At 42.0% G+C, this 27931-nt stretch overlaps 1 protein-coding gene across 4 annotated transcripts in view; it reads right to left on the bottom strand.

The window, feature by feature from the left end:
• The window catches only part of fynb (FYN proto-oncogene, Src family tyrosine kinase b), a 91136-nt gene that overhangs the window by 51475 nt on the left and 11730 nt on the right, over nt 1-27931 (bottom strand). Inside the window, exon 1 of one of the 4 annotated variants that reach the window (XM_056765315.1) lies at nt 23129-23264. The exons of 2 other annotated variants lie outside the window; for them this stretch is intronic. The gene's annotated coding sequence lies outside the window, so the exon portion shown is untranslated. Of the gene's footprint in view, nt 1-8790; nt 8904-23128; nt 23265-27931 lie in introns of those variants that run through there. One more of the 4 variants, XM_056765316.1, reaches the window with a different exon arrangement.

Raw genomic sequence — 27931 nt, 5'->3', positions numbered from 1 at the left:
AATTTCAAAATTTCCACCACAGTACATTTCTTTGGACTCTCTAGGTCAATAATCATCAAAAATATGTTGAGTATTTTTTAGTTTTGTGACCATAACAGGGTGCTTTATTATATTAGCGTGAAACGAGTATGTTATAGGTCGCTACTCCTTAAGAAATAATCCAACTGACTTGCCATTAAGTACTATTATACATATTATGACACAAAACAAGCATGCAACATGTGATTCTTATCGGAAGAGGCATGCCTTCACAACAGTCAAAAAGGTGAAATATCATACATTTAAAATTACTATTTTAAACTTGTCTTTAATAAATACATCATTTGCTAGTCAAATTGCTAATCAGCCAGTCACATAGCATAAACTCAATCCATTTTGGCTTCTAGACGTGGTAAACACTTGCTGAAGTTCAAACCGAGCATCAAAATGGAGAAACAATTGGATATATGGTATGGGATATATTAGATAACACATACCACCTGAGGATTGTTGCCAACCATGTCCATGTTTTGATGGCTACTTCCAGCAGTAAAAAAAATCGACCATGTCAGAAAGCTCAAATGATCTCAAACTGGTTTCTTGAACATGACAATGAGCTCACTGTACTCCAATGGCCTTCAGAGTCACCAGACTCAACCAAATAAGCATCACTTAAATGGCAAGGTCTTCTGGAATATTGTTGCAGACCATGAATGTGAATCAATTATCTATTTAAATTGGTCGTATTTTTTTTATCAATTCTTCAGAACACAAAATAAGCTATTTTGAAGAATGTGCATTGTATTAAAAAAAAGACCTATATATGTGCAATAGAATGTTTTGGAGACACAGGAGTTGCTTTGTTTTGCTAATGGCTTCATTCTTTATCAATTGACAGCTGCCAAGCCACGCCCTTAGCAACCAAACAGATTATTTTTTGCAATCGTCTAGCCAGACCTACATCTCTGCAGTAGAATATTATAAAGACACGGGGCTTGGTTCGTTTGACTTGTGGTTTGATGTGTTATTAATTGACAGGTATTAATTGACACCCATGGCAACCGAACAGGTTAGCTTAGCAACCGTTTAGCAAGATCTCTATCTCTGCAACAAATCATCATAGAGACATGAGAAATGGTTTATTGCACTCGTCCCTTAGGTATTATCGGTTTACGCCCGTTTTTGCATACGAGTGTACGCATGCATGGTCTGTATTAAAAGTTACCAACCGTTTCTGTCATATTTCTTGGTGTGGAAGAGTGTCATTCGTTGTGGATTTGTTACGGTGCCATTCCTGAGCCTAGTTGACAATGGCAAGGCCAATAGAGGCCTTAGACTGCTCGAACCCGCTAAATGCTGCTTGCAGCTTTAATTATTCTTCTTCTTATTATTATTCTGCCATAAAACTGATACTGCAGCCCAAACCGTAAGGCCGACAGAGCTGAGACTTGGTCAGATGGTAGTAGTCCTTGTCGCTACTCAGATACACGGAGCCAGCCATATCGACCCATAGGTGGCGCTATAGCAATACCAAACGCGTTTGCGCTTGTTACTCCGAAACCGTTTCTCGCACACCCAAGTGTCTTATATCAGTGTAATCACTGGCTCAAAACTTAAAAAACGTATATCTCCGATTTCATTTCCGCCATTATAGATTTTTCGCTAATTAGCATTTTATGAAAAAAAAAAAAAATGAACTAGTCCCTGGATTTTTGCCCTATTGGAACCAAACCAACGCTGATGAGTTCTGTGGAGTGTGAATATGAATAATTATTAAAAAAAAGTTCAATTTTCAATTCACGGTCGCTAGGTGGCGCTAAACCATCCAAACCGGAAGTAACATATTTAGCTAAAATGGCCATAACTCCTGAACTGTTTGAGATATCTTCATGGGGCTTGGAACACATGTGTAGACCCTCAGTCCGGGGTTACAATAAAAAAACAGTGGCGTTTGGCCACTAGATGGCGCTATAATTTGAATGAGCTAGAAAATGTCTATAACTACGCAACAGTTTGCCCGATTGACTTATTATTTGGTATGGTGTGTCTTTGTCTCATTCTACATAAATATCTAAATGGACATTGGCGTATATCAAAAAACATGGCCGCCATTGGTCGATGAAGTTTGAGCACTCATTACGCCGGGTTAACGGAGGCCGATCAAAACGCCACTCACTGGGCTTATTTGTCTCATGGTCCTGACGGTGTGTAAGAAACATGAACTTATTCGGCCACCGGGGGGCGTAATAGCGCTTTTGGAGTGCATGCACAACTGTGTATCACGTGATATTTGACATTTACCCAAACTATGGTTATAATATGATAGTACTCTTCATTCTGAGCAACTTTGCCTCTGGAACAACTTCAATCGATCAAACGGTTCGTGAGTTATCGCTGATGATGTCAAAAACCTACTTTCGCGAACTAGTTCCTGGTTTTTCAACCGATCGGAACCAAACCAATGCAGATGACTTCTGTGGAGTGTGAATGTAAATAATCATTGAAAAAAAGTTGAAATTTTTCTTTCACCGCTGCTTAGGGACGCCAAAACTTAAAATGGTCTGAGCCTATCACATTAAAATGGCCATAAATCCAGAACGGCTTAACATATCATCATGGGGCTCAGATGATATGTGTAGACCATCACTCCAAGGTCACATACAAAGGAAGGTGGCGTTTGGATACTAGGTGGCGCTAAAACATTAAAAAAGGCAAAATGTACATGTATTTTGGTGGCCTGGACAACTTTGTGTCATGTGACATTTGACTAATACACAAACTATTGATATCAAACGATAGATCTCCTCATTCATAACAACTTTGCCTCTTGAACCATTGATGTCTATCAAATGGTTTGTGAGTTATTGGTGATGATGTATAAAACCTACTTTTGCAAACTTGTTCAAAGATTTTCAAGCAATTACAAAATTTCCACCACAGTACATTTCTCTGGACTCTCTAGGTCAATAATCATCAAAAACATGTTGAGTTTTTTTGTTTTGTGACCATAACAGGGTCCTTTATTATATTAGCGTGAAACGAGTGTGGTGAAGGTCACCACTCCTTAATAATTAATCCAACTGACTTGCCATTAAGTACTATTATACATATTATGACACAAAACAAGCATGCAACATGTGATTCTTATCGGAAGAGGCATGCCTTCACAACAGTCAAAAAGGTGAAATATCATACATTTAAAATTACTATTTTAAACTTGTCTTTAATAAATACATCATTTGCTAGTCAAATTGCTAATCAGCCAGTCACATAGCATAAACTCAATCCATTTTGGCTTCTAGACGTGGTAAACACACTTGCTGAAGTTCAAACCGAGCATCAAAATGGAGAAACAATTGGATATATGGTATGGGATATATTAGATAACACATACCACCTGAGGATTGTTGCCAACCATGTCCATGTTTTGATGGCTACTTCCAGCAGTAAAAAAATCGACCATGTCAGAAAGCTCAAATGATCTCAAACTGGTTTCTTGAACATGACAATGAGCTCACTGTACTCCAATGGCCTTCAGAGTCACCAGACTCAACCAAATAAGCATCACTTAAATGGCAAGGTCTTCTGGAATATTGTTGCAGACCATGAATGTGAATCAATTATCTATTTAAATTGGTCGTATTTTTTTATCAATTCTTCAGAACACAAAATAAGCTATTTTGAAGAATGTGCATTGTATTAAAAAAAAGACCTATATATGTGCAATAGAATGTTTTAGAGACACAGGAGTTGCTTTGTTTTGCTAATGGCTTCATTCTTTATCAATTGACAGCTGCCAAGCCACGCCCTTAGCAACCAAACAGATTATTTTTTGCAATCGTCTAGCCAGACCTACATCTCTGCAGTAGAATATTATAAAGACACGGGGCTTGGTTCGTTTGACTTGTGGTTTGATGTGTTATTAATTGACAGGTATTAATTGACACCCATGGCAACCGAACAGGTTAGCTTAGCAACCGTTTAGCAAGATCTCTATCTCTGCAACAAATCATCATAGAGACATGAGAAATGGTTTATTGCACTCGTCCCTTAGGTATTATCGGTTTACGCCCGTTTTTGCATACGAGTGTACGCATGCATGGTCTGTGTTAAAAGTTACCAACCGTTTCTGTCATATTTCTTGGTGTGGAAGAGTGTCATTCATTGTGGATTTGTTACGGTGCCATTCCTGAGCCTAGTTGACAATGGCAAGGCCAATAGAGGCCTTAGACTGCTCGAACCCGCTAAATGCTGCTTGCAGCTTTAATTTCTTTCTGTCTTTCTGATTGGTGGCAGTTTGGGTAGTATTTTTTGTGATTTACAATTTTATTGATTCTCATATACATTACTGAAAAAAGAATGCTATAACTTCACATAGAATCCATTTTATCCTGTTAAGATACCAGTCCAAAATTAATTTCCAGTTACAGCTTTAAGGTCACTGATAAGATATAATTAAATAATACTTATGTACAATAATGAGAAACTGGAAAGGAAAAAGAAAATGAGAAAACTTTTAATACAACACACTTTTTGAAATATGAGTTCAGCTTGTCGATCTGCGTATAAGACACTTTCTCAAAAGCATCCACTTTAGCTAGTTCTACTACCCATTATTAAAGGAGGGAACGTCCTGTGACTTCCAACTCCTAAGAATTATCTGTCTGCCGATCATCGGACTTGTTTGGACCCAGGGTTTTATATATTTCTTCTTCTTTCATATATCTCTTATTTCATTATCCATCCACCCACCTAATATAAACAGTCTAGGACATAGTGGAATATAAAAATCTAAAACCAAACGATGGTGCGTTTCTCAAACAACGACATAACTCACTGTTTAACCACCATAGTAAGATCGTTGGGCAAATAACCGACGTAGTTACGACTGTTCCCTGAAACCATAGTAACTCTGTCGGAGATCAACTGCTTGAACCTAATTGGTTCAGCAATCTAGTTGATGATGCCACACAAGGGGAGGAGTAATGACGTATACTAATAAATACGTTCAGATTAGTGGTCGACCGATTATCGAACTGGCTGATTATCGCCGTCGATATTAAGGATTTAGCCGATAATCGTCATCGGTCATTCTGAAGCCGATTTGCAGATAAAGTCATTTAATTCTGAAATGCGCTATTTGGCTCTGATGCAGCCAAGGATTTAGTGAGAGCAGTCGGAACACGTTACTCTAGTTTGTTGCCTAGAATTATGCCCGCCCACTGCCCCTGATTTGTTGGGATTAAGTCACGAGTCGGGCCAATCAATGAGGGAGGCTGCGGAACAGAACGTTTTTTTTCACTCTCACACCGAAAGCACTTACTTACTTTGCATGTCATTTTAAGTTACGGCATTTAAAAAATAAAAGCCATTTTAAAGCATAAGGAACTTGAATCGTTGGTCTTCAGTCAGAGCGCTCACATGCACGCGCGCACACACTGGCTCCACATCTAAAGCTGCTCCGGACAAATGTTAGATCAAGTTATTTTTCGCAACTTATTTATAAACATAAATGTTCAGAGGCAAACATGGGTGTGATTAAATTTCCGTCTTGCAGACAATACACTCAAGGTATACGCTAATGTACTAACTAAGTGTGCCTAAAATATGCTTTTAATGTTATAGCTTCATGAAAACATTTGCGGTCTTTTCAACAACATACACAATAAAGCTATGAAGGCAATTCAATTATTTACACTTATTATATAAATTCAAATTGTGCTAGTTAATCCAATGATGAGAAAAATGATTAATTGCATAGTTCTAGTATTGTATGCAATGTTTAAGTCATCAGAACATATTTTTCTTATGTTATTATTAATATAAGTGTTATGATTAAGAATTCTCAGTCAGAATTAAAAATGTTTCAAATGTTTCAGGGCCTGTGTTCTTAATTTTTATACACATTTACGTTTTTACACTTTATATATCGGTTCAAAATATTGGTTATCGGTCTAATTCACATGGAAATAATCGGTATCGGCACTGAATAATGCATATCGGTCGGCCTCTAGTTTAGATTTAATTAATGTCAAATTCTTGTTGTAAATAAAATGCATTGCATTTAAGGACTAGTTTTTGTAATCTGTTGTTTTTATTTCATGATATTTAATTCATTTATAAGTGCAGGGCTCCAGACTAACTTTTTTCACCAGGAGCACAGTGGCCCCCAACTGAAAATTTTAGGGGCACAACCAGAAAATTTAGGGGCACATACCGTAAATCAACATGCTAACCAAATCTACTAATTTCCACTGTATTACTAATAAATACTTTAATAATAGATGCAGAAATTACAATGTTCTGTTTCAAATTCAGTGTCACATTTTATTCTGCACTTTTGAAGATGCGACAACAAGGTAAACTGACAGCACCATCGCTGTCATGACAGTACATATAGTAAACAAAATACCATACATTCAGAATAAAAAAAGTGCTTAGTAACAAAGTGCTTAGTAACCTTTCGGTCATTTCACAGTTACAATGTGACTTTTTTTCGCCACACCAACCTCTGACTCTGCATCATCATCCGATGGTGACACTGTAGACTCTGGCACTGGTACACTAGCCGCAGGTCGGATGAACGAATCAATAGTTCGCTTGCTCATAGCTCAGACACACGCACATATGTGACCCTGGACGACAAAACCAGTCTTATGGGTAAATTTTTCAAAATTGAGATTTATACACCACATGAAAGCTGACTAAATACACTTTCTATTGGTATATAGTTTGTTATGATAGGACACTATTTGGCCGAGATATAACCATTTTAAATTCTGGAATCTGAGAGTGGAAAAAATCTAAATATTGAGAAAATCGCCTATAAAGTTTTCCAGAAGTAGTCCTTAGCAACGCATATTACTAATGATGGGAAATAAATGAAACTTACACCATTGATTTACCACAGCTTAAACTGTATACACACACAATTTCATAAAAATAATTCTCCAGGAACATATAAAATTTTACACTTGAGCTGGCAACGAATCATCATTAACAGAGGCAGATCTACATGCTAAGATGATGTTTTGTTTACATTTTGTCAGAGCAAAATTGGCATAACTTTGACATAAACAACTCATGAAAACCACTACTTTGTAAAGAAGGTATTTAAGAACGTTTGTGACTAACTGACCTGAACTTTGAAGAATTTTCCCACTCAAGCGGGTTGAATTCTGAGTCCGCAGTGAACACTTTGTATTCCTTCATGGCACGGAGTCGAAGCGATCTAAACATTGATTGAATTCGTCGTCTTCCGGGGCATCCCCTTATGTCAAGCCGGTCTCTGGACATTCTGTATTATCTTCCCAATGATTTGCGAAACAATCATTTACTAGGTTCGTTAAATTATTGCTGTCATTAGTGTTTAGATTGAGCAAACACGCTTCCATCAGAATCCATGTTTTGAAGCGCGATCATGAAGGATTGTGTACGCTGCGCACGTGAGACGCTATAGCAGGCCGTTGCTAAGAGGAAACAGGTTTGTTTTAACACTCTCTATTGGCTTACCCTTGTAATGACATAGAAGAGAGTAGATTAACTTGAAAGCGGAATCTCTTAACTTTACATAGATAGCAAACTTGAATGGGTAGTTTTCATAGAGCGGACAGCAGCGAGTTAAGTTTGTAGGCATGTTTCTGACCATTTTTTGTTCGCGATATTAAGGGATCGACTCACAAAAATAAAGTTTTGACATATTTAGGGTAGGAAATTTACAAAATATCTTCATGGAACATGATCTTTACTTAATATACTAACGATTTTTGACATAAAATAAAAATTGATCATTTTGACCCTAACAATGTATTTTCGTCTTTTGTCAGAAATATACCCGTGCGACTTACGACTGGTCTTGTTGTCCAGGGTCACATATCAGGTTGTGATGACATTTGTCTCCGTTTCCTTCCCACAGATGTTTACGCGCGCTCGATTATCTCTAGGCCCCTCCCCCTCCACGCATTTTAGCCACTTACAGTGGCCATTTCCTATTCTTCTCACACGCATTGGCCGCCTCACAGACAGGCATCACTCAATGAAACGTCTCCGGTTACTTTCGTAACCTCGGTTCCCTGAGAAGCGGGAACGAGACATTGCGGAGACCGCATATGAAACTCCTCCTCTTTTTCACTTTTTTCCTGAAATCTTATAGGATAACGCCAGTAAAAAAACTGGCCAATTGTCGCAAGAATGCAACCGTATGCAAATACTGACGAATCCAGACAGTATAAATACAGTGCATGTGACGACAATCCTCAGAATCTACGAGAGAACGCCTGCACGGTGATAAGCGGCGAACACGGCGTTCTCCGCAATGTCTCATTCCCGCTTCTCAGGGAACCGAGGTTACGAAAGTAACCGGAGACGTTCCCTTTCGAGAGCGGTCACTTCGACATTGCGGAGACCGCATATGGAACGGTAGTACAATCCCGCCGTGAGAGCTTGCAAAATCAGCCAGAAAAACTGGGTTAAAACACACAAGCATGGGAAGCATACTATTTTAACCATTCACGAGGTCGCTAAGCGTCAACAGCTGATTGGCTTAAATCGGCCAATAAACTGCTAAATCACTGAACCGGCCAATGAACTGCTATATCGGGCTCCTGCCAAATTTGCATATCCAAACCCAACCAATGCAGCGGGCTGCGCTGAAACAGGGCAGACACCACAACAGTAAGAGCCAGCACGGTATCCCGGGCGGATATAACAGAGATATAAAAGTACACCAAGCACAGCATAAACAGCAACGCGGCAACCACTGTGTAGCATAAGCGATTATAAAGTAGAAGATAAAGAGTGATCAGCACTCACCGAGAGGACTTGAGACGACAAAGAGGACACGTCCAATCTGTAGAACCTGGCGAAAGTGTTCTGCGAAGACCAGCCAGCCGCACAGCATATGTCCTGAATAGATGTGCCCCTAGACCAAGCCCACGAAGAGGCGATAGCCCTAGTCGAATGAGCTCTGATACCGAATGGGCAGTTCTGTCCCTGACTCTCATACGCTAAGGTAATAGCGTCCACCACCCAGTGAGAGAGCCTCTGCTTTGATACAGCCCGACCTTTAGTTCCCCCACCATAGCAGACGAAGAGCTGTTCAGACTGCCGAAAACCGGCCGTGCGATCAATGTAAGCCCGCAAAACCCTTACCGGGCAGACCGCTCTCGGAGCGTTTGCATTCTGCGAGTCTGACGACTCGGAAAACAAAGCGGGCAAAGAAATGACCTGTGCTCTAAATGGGGTAGACATAGACTTTGGCACATAACCCGATTTCGGCCGGAGAGTGACATTGCAGTCGCCGGTTCCAAAACGAATGAAATCAGCGCCGACTGAGAGCGCTTGTAAATCCCCTATGCGCTTAGCCGAAGCAAGGGCAAGAAGGAGAACGGTTTTTAGAGTGAGCTCTCTTAGGGAAGCCGCGTCCAGAGGCTCGAATGGGGGAAAGGAGAGAGCCTTCAACACCAGCGCTAAGTCCCAAGGCGGCACCGAAGGGGATCGCGGTGGAAAAAGTCTCCTCGCTCCTCTGAGGAATCTGACTACCAGCATGTGCCTTCCAATGGATTGCCCATCAACCGGGGAACGAAACGAGGCGATAGCAGCCACATAAACCTTCAGCGTTGACGGGAGTCCGCCGCTGTCCAGCCTGTGCTGCAGGAAGCATAAAATATCAGACACGGGGCAGGACATCGGGTCGATATTGTTACTACTGCACCATTTAACAAACACCCCCCATTTGAGAGCGTATAAACGCCTGGTGGAAGGCGCTCGACACTCCGAAATAGTGTCAAGTACACGCTGAGGAAGTGCATTTAAAACCCCCGAAGAGGCCAGGCATGAAGACTCCACAGCTGCGGGCTGGGGTGAAATATCGTGCCGTTCGCTTGGGACAACAGGTCTCTCCTGAGGGGAATCCGCCACGGCGGTGCCGTTAACAATTCGCTTAGGTCCGGAAACCACGGTTGATTCGGCCAAAACGGAGCGACGAGGATCACCGTCGCCGTCTCCTCTCTGATTTTGCACAGCACCAGGGGCAAAATCTTCACCGGAGGAAACGCGTAAAGCCGAACGTCCGGCCATCGCACCGTCAGAGCGTCGCTCCCCATGGGGGAATGGGTCAGCGAGAAATACAGCGGGCAGTGCGCGTTCTCGCTCATCGCGAATAAATCCACTTCCGCCGTCCCAAAGCGCTCCCAAATTGACCGCACTGAGTCTGGATGAAGCCTCCATTCTCCGTGCGGAAGACCCTCCCTCGAAAGCATGTCCGCTCCGCAGTTCAGACGACCGGGGATATGCGCTGCCCTGACAGAGAGTAGATGCCGATCTGCCCACAGTAGGAGACTCGCAGCCTGTTTGAAAAGAGTTCCTGAGCGGACTCCTCCCTGGCGATTTATGTACGAAACCACGGACATGTTGTCGGTGCGAATCAGGACATGTTTCTTCTCCAGTCTCGACTGGAAAGTATGGAGAGCTAGAGACACCGCCATCAGCTCCAAGCAATTTATATGCCATTTTCTCTGTGACTGTGTCCAAAGGCCGGATGCCGGCATGCCCTCGCACACTGCACCCCATCCCGAGGACGACGCATCCGTCGTAACGACTATGCGTCTCGTAACCAGCCCCAGGGGAACTCCCCGACTGAACATGCTTGGGTCGCGCCATGGGCTCAGGGCACTGAGGCAACTGAGTGTAACCGGGACTCGCACTCGACCCGAGGACCATGCTTTCCATGGAACCCGAGCCTTCAGCCAAAACTGTAGCGGTCGCATGTGCAGAAGACCCAGGTGGCAGACCGCCGAGGCTGACGCCATGAGACCCAAAAGCCTCTGAAACTCCCTCAGTGGAACAGACCGACCCGGCCTGAGCAGATGTAGAGCTGAAGAGATGGACTCCGTCCGCTCTTGAGAGAGGCGAGCGCGCATCTCCACTGAGTCGAAACATACCCCCAGATACGTTATTGACTGACTCGGAGTGAGCTTGCTTTTCTGCATGTTCACGCGTAGCCCCAGGGATGTCAAGTGACGAAGCAGCATTTGCGTATGACCGGATAGCGTGTCCCGTGAGTGGGCTAAAATTAACCAGTCGTCCAGATAATTCAGAATGCGCATACCGCTCGCTCTGAGAGGGGAAAGCGCCGCGTCCACGCACTTCGAGAATGTGCGTGGTGCTAGTGCCAGTCCGAACGGGAGTACGGCAAATTGGTACGCTGAACCCGCGAAAGCGAATCGCAGAAACTTTCGGTGGCGCTTGGCTATCTGAACATGAAAGTACGCATCCTTCAGATCCACGGATGCAAACCAGTCCCCGGGACGCACTTGTGCCAGGATCTGTTTTAGAGTTGTCATTCTGAACGCTCGCTTGTGAAGGGCTCGGTTGACGGGTCTCAAGTCCAGAATCGGACGCAGACCACCATCTCTCTTGGGCACTACAAAGTACCGGCTGTAAAACCCGCTTTCTCGCTCGTTCGGAGGGACACGCTCGATCGCTCCTTTCGCGAGCAGGCTGCCGATTTCCTGCCTCAACACAGGCGCATTTTGCGCTGACGTAAGCGACGGAACCACACCGCCGAAGCGGGGAGGTCTTCGTCTGAACTGCAGGGTGTACCCGTGTTCTATCACATTTAGTAGCCAATGAGAAATGTCCGGAATGGCCTTCCACGCGTCCAGAAACAGACATAATGGCCGAATCTCTTCGGGCGTTACCGTCAGCGGACCGTTTAGGGAAGCACGCTGGTGCAGCGAGGCTAATTGCACTGGCGGGGAAATAGCCCGTGCGTGAGACTCCAGCCGTCTCTCGCCCACGGGAAAGACCGTGGACGAGGGAAGGCTGGTTATAGTCGGGATTAACTGCGGCTTCGCGCTGCACCGTGGCAGGGCAAGGAACGCAGCATTGGTCGTGTGAGGGGGTAAGAGCTCTTTTTGTGAACAGGTATGTGTTTTTATTGCATTTACACAGACATTTACAACATTGCAATGTTCGCCCGCAACCGCGGGGGAAAACTGATGCAAACAGCGGCGTTTGGGGGCCACCGGAACGCTCACAAACTCTCTCCTCCTCTTTATAGGTCCGTCAGGATGACGGCTTGGCAGACGATGACGCTCCGCCGTCGTGGCGCGGCGGTCCTCTCTGCGGTCCTCCCTTCGGCCCGTACCTCTTCTTAGGCGGGCCCGACCATTGTTTAGGCCGTGCATCCGGCTCACGACCTCGAGAAGCCTGGGCGGAAGCAGCGTGCTGTTTGGTCGGCCTCTGCGCGGAGTGCGACGCGGATGAAGAACGGGCTCTAGGAGACGGTTGATAAGAGCGTCGCGGGAGCACGTGACTCATGGCCTTGGCGCGCTTTTGCGTCTCCCCGAAGCGCTCCACCACCGACTCCACGACGTCACCAAAGAGGCCGGAGGGAGTGATCGGGGCGTTGAGGAGAGACTTACGGTCAGCGTCTTTCAGGTCCGCCAACGTAAGCCAGAGATGACGGTGTAGGACGACCATGAACCCCATTGATCGGCCGATAGCTTGTGCGGTCCGCTTCGTTGCCATCAGAGCGAAGTCGGTCGCTGCCCTCAGATCCCTCGTGGCGTCCGCCTCCAGGCTGCCGCTATCCAGCGACTGAAGGATCTTAGCCTGGAACACCTGCAGCACCGCCATTGCGTGCAAAGCGGAAGCGGCTTCTCCGGCGGATGCGTAAGCCTTACCGGCGAGATGAGCGGTAAACCTGCACGGCTTCGACGGCAGGCCTGGGTCCGAGCCCAGCGAGGTGGTAGAAGGGCACAAATGAGCGGCGAGGGTCTCCTCGACGGGTGGCATGCGCACGTAACCGTGGGCCTCCGCTCCGACCACGTGGGCGAACATGGATTGAGTAGCGGCGTGAACGCGCGCCGACTGAGGAGCAGACCACGATTTCACCACGTGCTCGTGGACATCTGGAAAGAATGGCGCACTCCTCTTTGATGTGGCCTGACGGCGGCCCGCCTGAAGGTACCACGAGTCGAGCTTACTTTTTGCCGGCTCCTCAGGTGAACTCCAGGTGATGTCGAGCTCGCTGACGGCCTTCTCGAGGACCCTCATGAACTCCTCGTGGAGGTCCGGGGTGCTCTCTAGGTCGGGGCGATCCCGCTCCGACCCTGCCCAGTCCTTGTCTGAAGCCGAGATGGACATGGAGTCGTCGTCCTCCTCAGCGCCGAAGGAAACGGCGCCCAAGACGGAAGGCGGGGGACGAAGACTCTCGTCGGCGTAGAGGACTGGGGAATGGGGTGACGGCAGAGGACAGCGGCCCGGAGCCGTGTCGTCGCCGCTCCCCCTTGGAGCGGGTAGACTCACCAGCGACTCGTTGGTGGCAGTGAGCCTTGACCCTATATTTCCACGAGCGATGTTCCTGCGAGTTCTCAAGACACGCGCCGGCAGGTCCGCACAGTGCGCGCAATCGGACTCGCAGAATGCAGCCTCCGCATGAGCCAGGCCCAGGCAGGCAATGCAGTGCTCGTGCGTATCCTGCGGATCAATGGGACCCGCGCAAAGACGACAGTATGAAGCCATCGGATGCGGTGAAAAATATCCAGTTGCGTCTTCAACGATGGCAGCGTGAAAAAGAAGATTCTGAGGATTGTCGTCACATGCACTGTATTTATACTGTCTGGATTCGTCAGTATTTGCATACGGTTGCATTCTTGCGACAATTGGCCAGTTTTTTTACTGGCGTTATCCTATAAGATTTCAGGAAAAAAGTGAAAAAGAGGAGGAGTTTCATATGCGGTCTCCGCAATGTCGAAGTGACCGCTCTCGAAAGGGAACGCGAGTGTGTGCTCGCGTCTCGTGAGTATGTTTGCGAGTGTGTGTGTGTGCGAGTGCGAGTGTGTGTGTGTTTGCGTGCGTGTGCGCTCGCGTCTCATTGATTATTTCATTGCTCATTTCATTGATCATTGACGTGCCCCTTCCACGTTTAATGTATAAAAAAATACGGAGGGTGGGGGAGGCAAATTTACTGGTAGCAAATGTGCGACTGGATGTAAAATTCAGTCGCACACTCTCAAATTTTGGTCGCAAAATGCGACCATTTGGTCGCAGTCTGGAGCCCTGAAGTGTCCTCCTACATCATTCCGATCAGGGATTCTCCAGGGTCCTAGCGCACGCACATCATGCTCATGCGCACTTTTAAAAAACAGCGCTTCTATTTCCGTGAAAAAAATAAAAGATGTTTAATTAAATTTGTATATATTTCGAGAGATGGAGAATGAATGCACTGCATGTTGCTTGCTTACTTTGATCAAAAGCTTGATGCATATAAGTCTACATGTCACGTCTTCTTGCACGTAGCCTCGTGACGTACTTCCGACTTGAATTCGTACTACTCACTAGTTTCCGGTTATATTTATTAACTACTGGCTGTTGGTCCCTTTGAAATCTAAACGGTTAAATTTACGACTTATACGTACATGCATTATCAGCGACATATAAGAAATATCCTGAAGATCTTAAAGATCTGAGAAAGTAATGGCTGGTGAATGATAGCGTTTCACTTTTTCTCCTCACACACAGCTCCGTTGCAGACATCTAACGGCTGAACGTAAATCACAGAAGGCTGAAGGAGACTAACAGGGAATCATACCAGCAGTGTTTGGATTAAACAACTACAGACTTTAAATACCACCGTGTTTCATGCCAGAGAGTGCACTAACACACTCATTAGTAAATGTTTGGATCACTATGTTGTGTCGTTTTTTATCGACAAATGTAATGCTAGTAAATGCATTTTTTTTGTCAATAGCTATAAAAAGTGTAGTTATAACGTTTAAGGATAAATGCCAGAAAAGATTAGCAAATTAATGTTTTTATTTGGTATTAAATCTGCTCTATCTGAACAGCATAACTCGCGACAGCCAACAAGTTTCTCCTCCATCATTACAGTCTCACGGGCCTTTCAAGCAACTGTAAAGTCCCATTACCACAATGGAAGCCCCCCCTCTCCCTTCATTCCATTTGACAATGGAAATAAGGCGCATGACGTATACATTTTATGTAAACTATAAAGCGTTTTTGAAACTAGTAACATAAAACACCCATTGTTAAACACCCCAAAAACATAATCAAAGCCTCAAAAACGGCAAAAGAATGGCTCCTTTAATAGTATGAATTATCAGCATGTTCAGAACTTTTAGTAACTTTGTAAGTACTTCTGCTCATGACTAATTCATTTCAGTTGTTATATTTTGTTGTCAGTAGTTTTTTTAAATATTAAAATAGACCACTAGGTCTTCGCTTTAGCACCAGAGCCTAATATACATTTTCTCAGTTAACATGCCTTCTATATTTCATACTGTACATACTGTACTGTGGCTATCAGAATATAAAGTCAATGGCCTGATAATACATTAGATGTTAACTTTTTATGCACTTATTCGACTGGCCTCAACTGATTAAAGATTATTTATCACTAAATCTAAATCTTTCAGGTCCAGAGGAAATTGAATAATTAAATATCTAATACCTAGCTTAGGCCATTGAAAAATACCTGGATAAAAAGCTACTGTAAGACAAAATGCAGTTAATGCAAGGGCTTCTGATTCAGCTTTATGCACTCGATAACCTGAGAACTTGAAAAAATCATCAATTATTCTAAGAAGGCATGGTACCGATCTACCGGGATCAGAAACAAATAGTAAGATGTTTGTGTGCTTCGCCCACCAACATTATCTAAGAAAAATCAAAAGCCTCCCTTTCCCTTATTGAAACTGCTAGTGGTTGTAATGCGAGGCAGAAAAGCAATGGTGAAAGAGGACAACCTTGTCATATACCTCTACTAGGTGGAAAATAATCCGAAATTGAGCCATTGGATTGTACCGCTGCTAAAGGTTCTTCTTCAAAGAGTAACTTAATCCATATAATAAAAGTATTCCCAAACACAAAAGCTTCCAGAATTTCTAATAGATACCTCCACTCCACCATGTCAAATGCCTTCTCGCCATGTAACGGAATAGCTCGACTGACCACCAAATGTCAATATTGTCATAGGATGTACAATATTGTCAATAATGTCAATATTGTTCGACCCGCGATAAAGCCTACTTGATTCATATGTATTAGTGAAGGTATAACTTTATTTAAACTATTGGCTAGGATCTTTGACAAAATGCTAATGTCTGGTTAAATCAAAGATATAGGACGGTAGCGTTTTACAGTCTCTTGAATCTTTATCCTTTTTAAGTATTAAACTAAAGTTCTAAACTAAAGTTCTAAAACATATATATTTTTTAAAACTCTGCAGCAAATCCATATGGTCCAGGAGCTTTCCCTTTAGGTTGTGCTTGAACCACCTTTGTCACCTCCTCCTGAGTTATATTAATTAACCTCAAGAAATTGCTTTTGTTCGTGTGAAATTCTAGGGAGATCTAATGGATCTAAGAAATTTCTTATCTCCTCATACGAAAAAAAAAAGGATTTTGTAAAAGAGATATATTAATACGCCATCTGTGTGATTTTCTCTGTTCAATATGGTCTTGACTGCAAACAAACCTGATCATGATCTGAAGCTAATAACAGAGAAAATAAGTGGTCTTAATAAAATAAAAAAATATTTTCTAGAAAATATTTTATGGGCATTTGAAAAGAAAGTGTAATCCCTATCTTGTGGGTTCAGGAGTCACCAAATATCTATAACAAAATGTTCACATCCTTAGCATTATAATTTTGCTTTTGATGTATTAAGTACTCTTGAACCGCTATGATCAAGTACTTGGTCCATTAATAAGTTAAAATCTCGTCCAACACAACTTCTTATTGATTCACAGCTGCAATTTAGCTTCCAAATTTGAAAAAAATATCTGATCATCGAGATTGGGGCATAAATATTAACAAGAAGTAGATTTAGCAAGCCAGAGAGAACAAAATCTTTACAAGTTGTGGAAGATTGGGTGAGAAGACCCAGGTTCAAAGTGATAAACACTTCACCAGATCGACCCAGAGAAGGGCTGGAAGGTTATCTACTCAAGAGAGATCCTATTCTGTTGAAACTCATTTCAGATAATGTAGACAGATATGCTTGGGTAGGATTTCCATTTTTAGTCTCCAACCTTTCAGCTAATAACATCTGTCACCTGTTGCATGTCATGACTCTTAAAGTGTGTTGAGGGTGTGGTGCTGAGTACATTATTCTGCTGTAATGCTGAACCCCTGTTTGCAGCTCTGCAATGAATGACTGCAGCTTCAGAGTGCATTTTGTTTGAAAGGATGTGGTGAACCCGAGTAGGACAATGATAATGTAACACACAAGCACACAAACTTTCCACTCATGGACACACAATAATATATGTCAGAACAGATGAAACTCTAGAACACTCCTTTCATAGGCTATTTGTGGCAGTGCCTTATGATTTCTACAGATTCTGCTGGAATTAAAGTTATTTTGTAAACATAACATAAAAAATCACACTTCACTGTAATCATCTATTTTCAAGGTGTCGGCCTATATAATTACAGTATACAAATATGGGTTTTGTAAAAACATTTATGTAAGTGAGAATAGCAAAACAAAGTAAACTGTGAATATTATACCCAAACATTCTCCAAACACTGGACTACCAGTGAAATTGATAAAAAAATTGTAACAAAATTATTCTGACCATGTTGACCAAGTGTTTTTATTTTAATTTGCTAATATGAGCTTTTTACACAACAGACTGAACAAAATGAAGCATTGCGTGGTATTGCATGTATTGGTGTACTTACAGCTTTTCAACCTTATCCATGACTCACATTTCTATCAAAGTTATCTGACATTATCGAGAAAAATTTGTTCTGACACAGTTTACATATTTTATTACCATGTTCAAAACTATAGCGAATAAACTGTGATAATGTGAGAAATGTTGAAGGTGTCTGAATAAATTTTGGTTTGACTGTATGGGGTAACACTTTACAATAAGGTTGGTAACAGTTTAAAAATGAGTGGTACTTATAGAGCATTTTTCAATTTAGTTCATGTTTATTTTAGTATTTATTAATACATTTTAAAAATGAAATGTCGTCACTGTTAACCCTGTTTGGTGGTCCGCCATTGTCTAATTTGTTCAGCCTAAAATATTTTACACTTCTCATAAAACAAAACCTGTTGTTTTACGGCATTGTTTAGGCAAAGCATCTTCCATTTAAACTCAGCATATGCACAGGAGAGCCAAAAACTGTTGTTAACTAAGCAACTCTCTCAATATACAGTATTTAGCAATATCTAGCGACTTCATGGACAAAACCTTAGGGTGAACTCTGACTAGACAATCTGAACTGTTCCCAAGCAAATTTGACCCCCTCTGTACTGCCTCTGTGGGGCAGCCACGCTCGGGCACAGTTGAGAGCACCCGGGACAAGTGAGAGTACACCCATAGGTTTCATTCAGACTAAAAATGTCGCCAGTACTGCCCAACGAGCGCATCGTCTTGCTTTCTTGGCGCAGGGATCGCCCCTCTCTGCATCTAATATGTGAAGTGAGGGGCACTGAGAACCAGCACATTCCATTCACTAACACATATGTGACATACAGTATGTACCTCAGAATGGCTTTATTGGGCAATACGTAGAGGACACACCTGACTGTATAATCAGGTCTTGCATCAAGCTGAAGGGTTTATTTCGCGATAACAGCTGGCTGGCTGTACATTATCCCTCTCATTGCATGGCTGCTTGCATCATTAATAGGTTACTGAACATAAAATATTGATTTGAAATATTTCAATTGCTTGATTTTAATAAATGCAGACCTTCCGCAAGGAAGCACGTTTACTTTTGGTTAAGGTAAGATACGATGTTTAAATGCCATAAACAGGCAATTTGGTTTATCCATCCATCCATTTTCTTCCGCTTCATCCGGGGCCGGGTTCCGGGGGCAGCAGTCTAAGCAGGGATGCCCAGACTTCCCTCTCTCTAGACACTTCCTCCAGCTCTTCCGGGGGGACACCGAGGCGTTCCCAGGTCAGCCGGGAGACAGTTCCTCCAGCGTGTCCTAGGTCTTCCCCGGGGTCTCCTCCCGGTGGGACATGCCCGGAACACTTTCCCGGGAAGGCGTCCAGGGGGCATCCTGAAAAGATGCCCGAGCCACCTCAGCTGACCCCTCTCGATGTGGTGGAGCAGCGGATCTACTCTGAGCTCCTCCCAAGTGACCGAGCTTCTCACCCTATCTCTAACGGATCGCCCAGCCACCCTGCGGAGAAAGCTCATTTCGGCCGCCTGTATCCGGAATCTTGTCCTTTCGGTCATGACCCACAGCTCATGTCCATAGGTGAGAGTAGGAACGTAGATTGACCGGTAAATCGAGAGCTTCGCCTTGCGGCTCAGCTCCTTCTTCACCACGACGGACCGGTACAGCGACCGCATTACTGCAGAGGCTGCTTCGATCCAGCTGTCAATCTCCCGAATCCTTCCTTCCCTCACTCGTGAACACGACCCCAAGATACTTGAACTCCTCCACTTGAGGCAGGAACTCTCCACAACATGAAGGGAGCAAGCCACCCTTTTCCGATTTAGAACCATGGCCTCGGATTTGGAGGGGCTGATTCTCATCCCAGCCATTCACACTCGGCAATTTGGTTTAATCAGAGATAGTGGTCTAGTGGGTTAAACCACTGAACTGGTATATCAAAGGTTGCTGGTTCGATCCCAGCAGCCACCACCAGGATTGTCCCTGTAATAAGTGCACTGTAAGTCGCTTTGGATAAAAGCGTCTTCCAAATGACTAAATGGAAATGTAATCATTTGTAAATATAATGTCATTTATTATTAAATATATTTTTATTCAATATTCAACTGTGCCTGTCCAAATCATCTGCAGATTTCCGATTACCATGCGCCATTAGTTATGAGTGGTTGTAAACTGGTAAAATCAGACCTTGGAATCTTGTATTCCAAGCACCGTGTAATAAACTACATTTAAATAGAGAATGTTCAGAGAGTAGAAGGGAAATGGATCTAATGTGCCGATGCAAAAGTGAGAAAAGTGAGTGTGCATGCACGTGAAGGGGATTTCCTGCAAAAATAACTGGTAAACTTTAACAAGCTAAAAAAAAGACTGCCAGACAATTCGTTCGGTTGCTAAATTACCACATTTCTCTGAATGGCACAATATCAACATGATGAGTGTTTGGTTGTAAGATACAGCAAATGTAATGGCCGGCATTTATCAGGTTTAATATCTGAATGTGTCATTGGGCATCGACTAAATGAATGTTAAAATGTGTGAGTGCGCGTGTGTGTGGGGGATCTTGTTTGAACCTGTTTTTGGGCCATCTCCCACAAATATCCAAGCAGGGTTTTTAACTGGTTATCTCATGTCATTGACTCACTATTCAGTCCGTGATCTAGTCAACTGGCTTATTTATAAAGCATAACCTTATTACTCCAGAACAGTAACACATTAGACCAAGAAGACATCAACTGAAGAAGCAACATACTTATTTCATTATATTGCACTAAATACAAGGTTTTCTCAAACTGTTCAATCACAACAATTCAATTTATTCAGTACCTTAGAACTTAGGAAACGTGCTCCTTGAGTGTGTATTGGTGTGTTCACCTCAGAGAAAGCACTCACAAACTTTGTGCAAGCACAGTTGCAGAGGGATGCAAACGGTTATGAATATACAAAACATCATCCTGGCAATTGACGAGATAACAAAACATAATTCTAGTGCTTTTTCTGATATACTATGAAAAATACATGTTTAGATTTTTTCTATATTAACTGCTGTTACAATATGTATTTTGTGCTCTATGAAATCAGGGTATCTGCTTCCTTATAAATGTTTATAATGTAAACCAGGTGTCAAAGTAATTTTAGGTTCAGGGCTGGTCTTAAAATAAAGTCCGCCACAAATTGCTTAAACCACACTTAAGCAGAATTACAGTAACACTGAGAAACAGAACTTTTGGTTGAATCACAAGACATGACCCTATAAATGGCTGTAGACTATCTGCCCAGCTGGATAACCGAAATTTGTGGTATTGAAACTGTAATAGATTGAGTAACAACATTTCTTTGTTCATAGCCGCCCCCAAGGTTCACCACCAACACCTTATTTAAGACCAGCACCCATGGGTCAACTTACTATTATTAGACGGCAGGCCCTGAGGAGTGGTAAAATTGTTTGATATGTTTTTATTTTATATTTTTACACCTTTTCCTAATCCTGCTTTTAAAATGAGTTATCATATTGTATTACAAAATTTGCACTCATAAACTTGCTGTTTAAGAATAATTGAAACCCGTCCCTCTAGTGTGTGTTTACATAAAAAATGGTTGGAAAGTAGTGCCGCGGGATGGAAAATCATATGTTGAATGGCCAGGCTGGTCACTGTAGCTCTGCTCACAGTATGCATATACATTGTTCAGTTATTAACGTGTTCTGTACAGTAATGAAAACAGGTCACACCACAAGAAAATGTGCACTCACACAAATGCTACAAAATATATTTTGAGGTCACACAAGTTATATTTTGTATGCGATTAAAATGCTCGCAATTTTTCGAGCCCAACACCTCGAAATATATTTTGTTTTTGCAAGATACATCAGATCTTGTGCGATGAGATCTTGTCACACCCCTAATAGTGACATGCATTAGGGTACAAACTGTAGCAATTTCACTGGTATCAAAAAATTCACATTTAACATGTCTTTAAATTCATTCCACTAGGGCTGCCCTCGACTACAGATTCTTTAGTCGACTAGTAGTTGTTCATTTAGGCCATTAGTCGACTATTTGCACGTTTATGATATTAATTTATATATTCCAATATACATGATGGGGAATGGGGACATCAGATGATTGTTTAAGCTTCCTCTATGAAAAAGAAACATTGCTAACATTGTTCTAAATATATAAAATCAATATAATGAGTCTTTGAAATATAAATGAAGCGCTCACGTGCACGCTTAATGCAATCCGCTGTGTCACCGCCACAAATTATGATTATACGTCTCAATATTATATTTCTCTAGTAAACTAGTGAAAATTTAAAATAAAGTAAGAGTAAATATCAATATTAGGCAAACGAACCAAAATTAACATATTAACAAACTAAAAAAAAAAAAAAAAATAGGCCAAACAAGACCTTTTTCCTCTGGATCAGACCAAAAAAAGGCCTATAATGTGAAAAATAGCCTTTGATTTGAGTATTTTATTCAAAAACAAAATTCAATGGTACAATGGTCAAACGAATAAATAAAATATAAAGCAGTTAACAAAGACTGCTACAATATAGACCATTAACTTCAAAAAGGCGTGGCGCACTGGTATAACGGAGAACACGGAGATCAGTTTTCCCAACAATAAGGCCATACTCATGTTCCTGCAACATTCCAAAACACTCGAACATAAATACAAAACTTTGGATAAAAGCGTCTGCCAAATGACTAAATCTAAATCTAAATCTAAAGTTTTTACGGCTTTAATAAAGTGGATACTGAATCTTAATGAATTAAGCCACGTTTAGGTTTTTGGAATGTTGCAGGAACCCAAGTTTGTGCGCACCCCAGGAAAACTGAGCTCTGTGTCTCGCACACAATGAAGGCGATGCGGCTCCCGTTAGATGCGCACAGATGGCGCAGGGATGCAGCGCATGTGCTCAACAGATCTGGAAAACGTAGGATTGCATATTCCTCATTTTTAGCCACCATGTTACTCTTACACCCCTGGACAAATAAACATTTCAGCATGCTCATAATAGCATTCCTTTTATCCAAGTTAACGGTAGTGTTTGAGCGAACGGCTACATGAATCGACTAACGTGGTGCGTATACAAATTTTAAATGGTATGCAGACAATCGACTTAAAAATGTGTTAGAATAAGTGTCGACTGTAAGGGAGCAGCCATAAATTTCACCTTTATTTATATCTAGGGTGAAATGGGAGAATCTCATAAAAAAGATTAGGAAAATATTTTGCTTTTTAAGAAAGAATGTGAAAATGTCTCAAGCTAATCTTGATACCAGAAAACCTTCTCGGTAACTTCAACATGTAAACAATTCAAAAGTGGAAAGCTCAATATGGAAGTTTAGGATTGGCAGTAAAGCTCTTGGGCCGCCCTGCTCTGATTTCAAAACAGATAGATGCTCATCTAAAATGTTAAACCATCAGAAAAACAATCCTTTGTGAAGCTGAATTGTCTGAGTGAACTCACCAGTTTGTGAAGACGCCAACAAGAACTATGAGCCCTCCAAGCCACCCTGCACAATAATGTGTATCACAATTCTGACCGGGGACAATAGAACAAAAACAGCTCTGACTTTTCAATCCTCACCTATCCATTAAAAGGTATTAATGCTGCCCCATAAACCCATGAATGTGAGTAACTCTGCTCTCTTCTACCTTTATTATGCAAACCAGTGTTAAACTGCAGTTGCAGTAAGACTATATGGATACCGAGTGGGTTTTGTGACATTTGAGACATGTAGGTGGTTAGGGTGGAAGGTATAGGGTGTTGCATGCAAGCCAAACTGAAGTCAGAGAACAAATCTGATTAGCTACACTTTACTTCAACAAAATGCTAAATGCCGGGTAAATGAGTTTGCATGTTGATGCATCTATGAGGAAAGTTGTCATTTTAGGTCCAAAACAACCATTACAACATATAAAATGACTAAGTGCATCATAAATATGAAGAGTTTGGTTCCAAAATGAGTTAACAAAAATCTTGTTTTTTATTGTGCATTCCAATCATATCATTTTAACTGAAGTTGTTTTGTTTTGATTTAAGCCACGGTAACTAAAAAAATACAGTTTACTTGGACAATAAAAGACATAAAACATGAAAATGTAATAACATAATAAAAAACATAATTTTTAAAAAAATGGAGTCCCATTTTGGAACCAAACACTTCAAATGTATCTTATGAAAATTTTAAAGCTAAAATCTGTCTTTTCAGTACTGTCAAGAGTGGGGAGGGGGATGGGCTATCTGCTCAAGAAACCAATGGAAGATCCTGTTATTAAACACTGGAAAGCATGAAAGTGGAAAACAGATGCTGTAATCTAAGGGCCCAATCGAACCGCATCCGGGCGCGTTTGACCACTAAGACTGGTTCGACTTACTAGTGCGTGTGCTTACAACCACGCTCAGGCGCGGTTCACTTAACTCCCTGGCCTGGTTGAAAGAGTTGGGCTGGAGCGTGGTTTGGAACAGGGGCACTGGCAGTGTGACCACAAACCATGACGGAGCGTGTTACATGATGCGTGACGTCATTTATTTTATTATCATCAGGTTCGATTGAGAGCAAATCGGGCACGATTGAGAGCAGACTGGCTAATGTGAGTACGCCCTAAGTAGATTCACTAAAAGTGTCAGACATGCTGAGATGTACAAGCTATAGATCTTTGAAGTGCAACCACCCACTGAAAGTACCCAGCAGGCCCCATGCTTAAAACGCTGAGCAGTGTGTTTCTCTTCTTAGATGAGAAGAAACACAAGAAGGAAAAAAGAGAGACCCAATGGGTAAAGGACAGTAGAAAGCAGTTCCACTATTGCACCATATGGAACCAATGACTCATTTACACGTCAAAAGCCTCCACACACTCACACATTCCACAGAGTCAAATCATTTAAGTATGTCTTAGCAGACCAAATGACCTCAGAGAAACACACACACATTGTTTTTGAGTCTAACCATTTTTATGCCTTTTTAAACAGAACTTTTTAACGGATTCCATATGACATTATATACCCCAACACACAAACTTATGACACTCTTGGGTAATTATTTTCTTTCCACAGAAATGACACACACTACATTAAACTATATCCAATGTCTAAAGCTAGATAACAACGGATCATTTGGGTACTTTTCCACTTGAGAGATCCTATTCTTCAGAAAACCTCATCATGACAACACTTTTTAGTTGACATGATACTGAATTTGAACATTGGTATAGAAGTAAAATTATTAGTCTCTTCTAGTTAAAAGATGATCGATCCAATCCTGTTAAAATTTCAAGAACTTTCCTTTCAGGGATAGATTGTGTGCGGACCATATCTTCACTGACCACCCCAAGAATGTAATGTAGAGAGTTCAGCCTAGGGCTTTGCGATTAATCGAAATCGTTAAAAAACATCTGATTTCTAAACCGCAGATAACACGATTCTTTTCCCGCCCACTGACGTCCCGCAGTATGCTATCCGAACCAATCAGAATCCCACGCAGCGAGCGCGCCTACACAGCCCGCGAAAATTTAACAGAATGAACGGTTGATCAGAACAGGGGGATCGTACTGAAACAGCGAAGATGAGCTTAGAACAGATTAACGAATTGGTAACAAAGAAAAAATCGACATCTGTGATATGGGAATATTTTGGATTTAGCAGAGATGATGCATCACAGGCCCTGCGATGGGTTGGCGCTCCATCCAGGGTGTTTCCTGCCGTGATGCCCGATGGCTCCTGGGATGGGCGCGGGCTCCCCGTGGCCCGAGGTGGTTCGGATAAGCGGTAGAAAATGGAATGGAATGGATGCATCACAGAGCCACGTAATTTGCAAGACCTGCAAAACCATTGTTGCAGCAAAACATGGTAACACATCTAATCTATTTCAACACCTGAGGCAGCGCCACAAAGAGCTCTACGACCAGTGCATGGAGCAGAAAAGCCAGGACACGAACAAAAGTGCACCCCAAAAACTAGGTGAACAAAAATCTATAATACATGCATTTGCGAGCTGCAAACCATACGAAAAAAGTTCAAAAAGGCATAAAGAAATAATCGACGCCGTCACGTACCATTTATGCAAAGATATGATGCCCCCAATGTTGTCAGTAAAACCGGCTTTCAAAAAATTATACACGCACTTGATAAGAGATATCAGCTGCCACGCCAAGTTATTTTTCAAGAGTTGCCATCCCTGAAATGTATGCCAAATGCAAGGCCAGTGTGGAATGCGAGTTAAAACAAGTGAAATACTACGCGACTACTTCTGACATGTGGTCAAGCAGAACATCAGAGCCTTACTTAAGTTTAACGGTATGAAAAATGAAAAGCAAAGTCTTGCAAACGTCATACTTCTCCGATGTCCACACTGGAGAAAATTTGTCTCAGGGTTTAAGAGATGCTTTGGCTTCCTGGGGACTTTCTGAGGCTCAGCAGGTGTCAATCACCACTGATAACGGATCAAACATTGTGAAGGCTGCCGCTCTAAACAAGTGGACAAGATTGCAATGCTTTGGAAACAGACTCCATCTTGCAATTGGTAAGTTTAAATTTAGGCTTTATTTATTAATGCAATATTAATATTAACATATATGCTGCTTACTACTGTGAAAATATACAATACAATTTTTATCTTCTTTAAAAAAAAAACTGAATGTGGAGTAGTTAAGAAACAGACTGCTAGGTTGGAGCTATGGCCCAAACATAGAGCGCTTTTTAATCATACAGTCAATAGAATCAAAGGTGACTTAAATGTTGACAGCATATTTTAAATGTGCTTAAGCACTTTTTGTTTAGGCCTACATATTTTATGTATTTCATTTTTTTTTAAATAAATATGCTTTTAATTAAAGGATGATGCTTATCATGTAAAACCCTTTTTTATTTATTTCTTTTAGAAAATGCAGTTAAGGATGATTGCCGCATTTCCAGAGTCACAGGTCTGTGCAAAAAGTTGGTTGGGCATTTTTCACATAGTTGGAAGAAGAAGATGATGTTAACTGAAGCCCAGGAACAACTTCAGCTTCCAAAGCATGCACTCATAACAGAGTGCCCAACTAGGTGGGGCACAAGGCAACGAATGATAGAACGGGTTTTGAAGCAACAGAAGGCTCTTTCTCAGGTTCTTTCAGCTGATCGCAAAGCAAGACACCTGGTGCCACAATGGCAGGACATAGATGTCCTTGAATCGGTGAACAAAGCACTAAGTCCACTGCAAGAGTTCACAGATGCTCTGTCTGGCGAGGACTATGTCAGCGTGTCATATCTGAAACCAGTTCTTCATTTATTCACGCAAAGATCCTGGCTGTGAATGATGAGGACTCAGACCTGACCAAGACAATAAAATCAAAAATTCTTGAGTACATGAATAAAAATTATGATGATGAAGACACTCAAGAACTGCTGATAATGGCATCCTTCCGAGATCCAAGGTTCAAGACAAGTAACATTGTTGCAGACAAACTTCCAAATATCAAGGCCAAGGTGATGTCTGATATAAAATACATTTCAGACACGGTGAGTTGGTGTATGGTTAAATTGAGTGGTACATTCATAGGTTAATATAGTAGGTGTATACATGTGGTGTAATATTTATTTTCTTTTGTCTGTCTGTTTGTTTTAATAGAATGCAATGAATTCTGAGAGCACCGCGAGGAGAGAGAATGAAGACAAAGACCTACCACCAAGGAAAAAGTCAAAGAAGTCTTTGGGAAGCTTTTTCAAGAGTGTCTCAGCCATGCCAGCATCTATGCAGCTGGATGAAGCCATTGCCTCTGAGGTGAATAGCTACATGCTTACTCCCTCAATCGACAGTGAGGAAAATCCGCTGCTATGGTGGAAACTACACCAGATAAACTTCCCAAGATTGTGCAGGCTCGCACAAAAATATCTCTGTGTTCCAGCTACAAGCTCACCATCAGAAAGGGTGTTTAGCACAGGAGGGAATGTGGTGACATGCCAGCGTGCATGCTTGAAACCAGAAATGGTGGACATGCTGGTTTTCGTAGCCAAAAACCTTTAAACATTTCAAGCAGCTAGTTTCTGACATTGTTCTAGTTTTTGTTAATTAAGAGACATTTCAGCCTGTTTTTAGTTTTTCATGGTTTGATTAACCACACACATTTATTTTTCCTTCTGTCTGTTTTTGAGACATATTATTTAGTATGTTGGTTCCAGAGACTAATTGTTACACTTTTATTTATTATTTGGCCCATTGTCTGTTTTATAGACATTTTGCTTAGCTTGGTTTTTACTTGCCTTATGTCTGTTCTAGACATATTACAGCAT

The sequence above is a fragment of the Triplophysa dalaica genome, chromosome 13 (genome assembly GCF_015846415.1).
Source record: "Triplophysa dalaica isolate WHDGS20190420 chromosome 13, ASM1584641v1, whole genome shotgun sequence".
NCBI lineage: Eukaryota > Metazoa > Chordata > Actinopteri > Cypriniformes > Nemacheilidae > Triplophysa > Triplophysa dalaica.
This window is presented reverse-complemented; position numbering and strand designations above follow the sequence as displayed.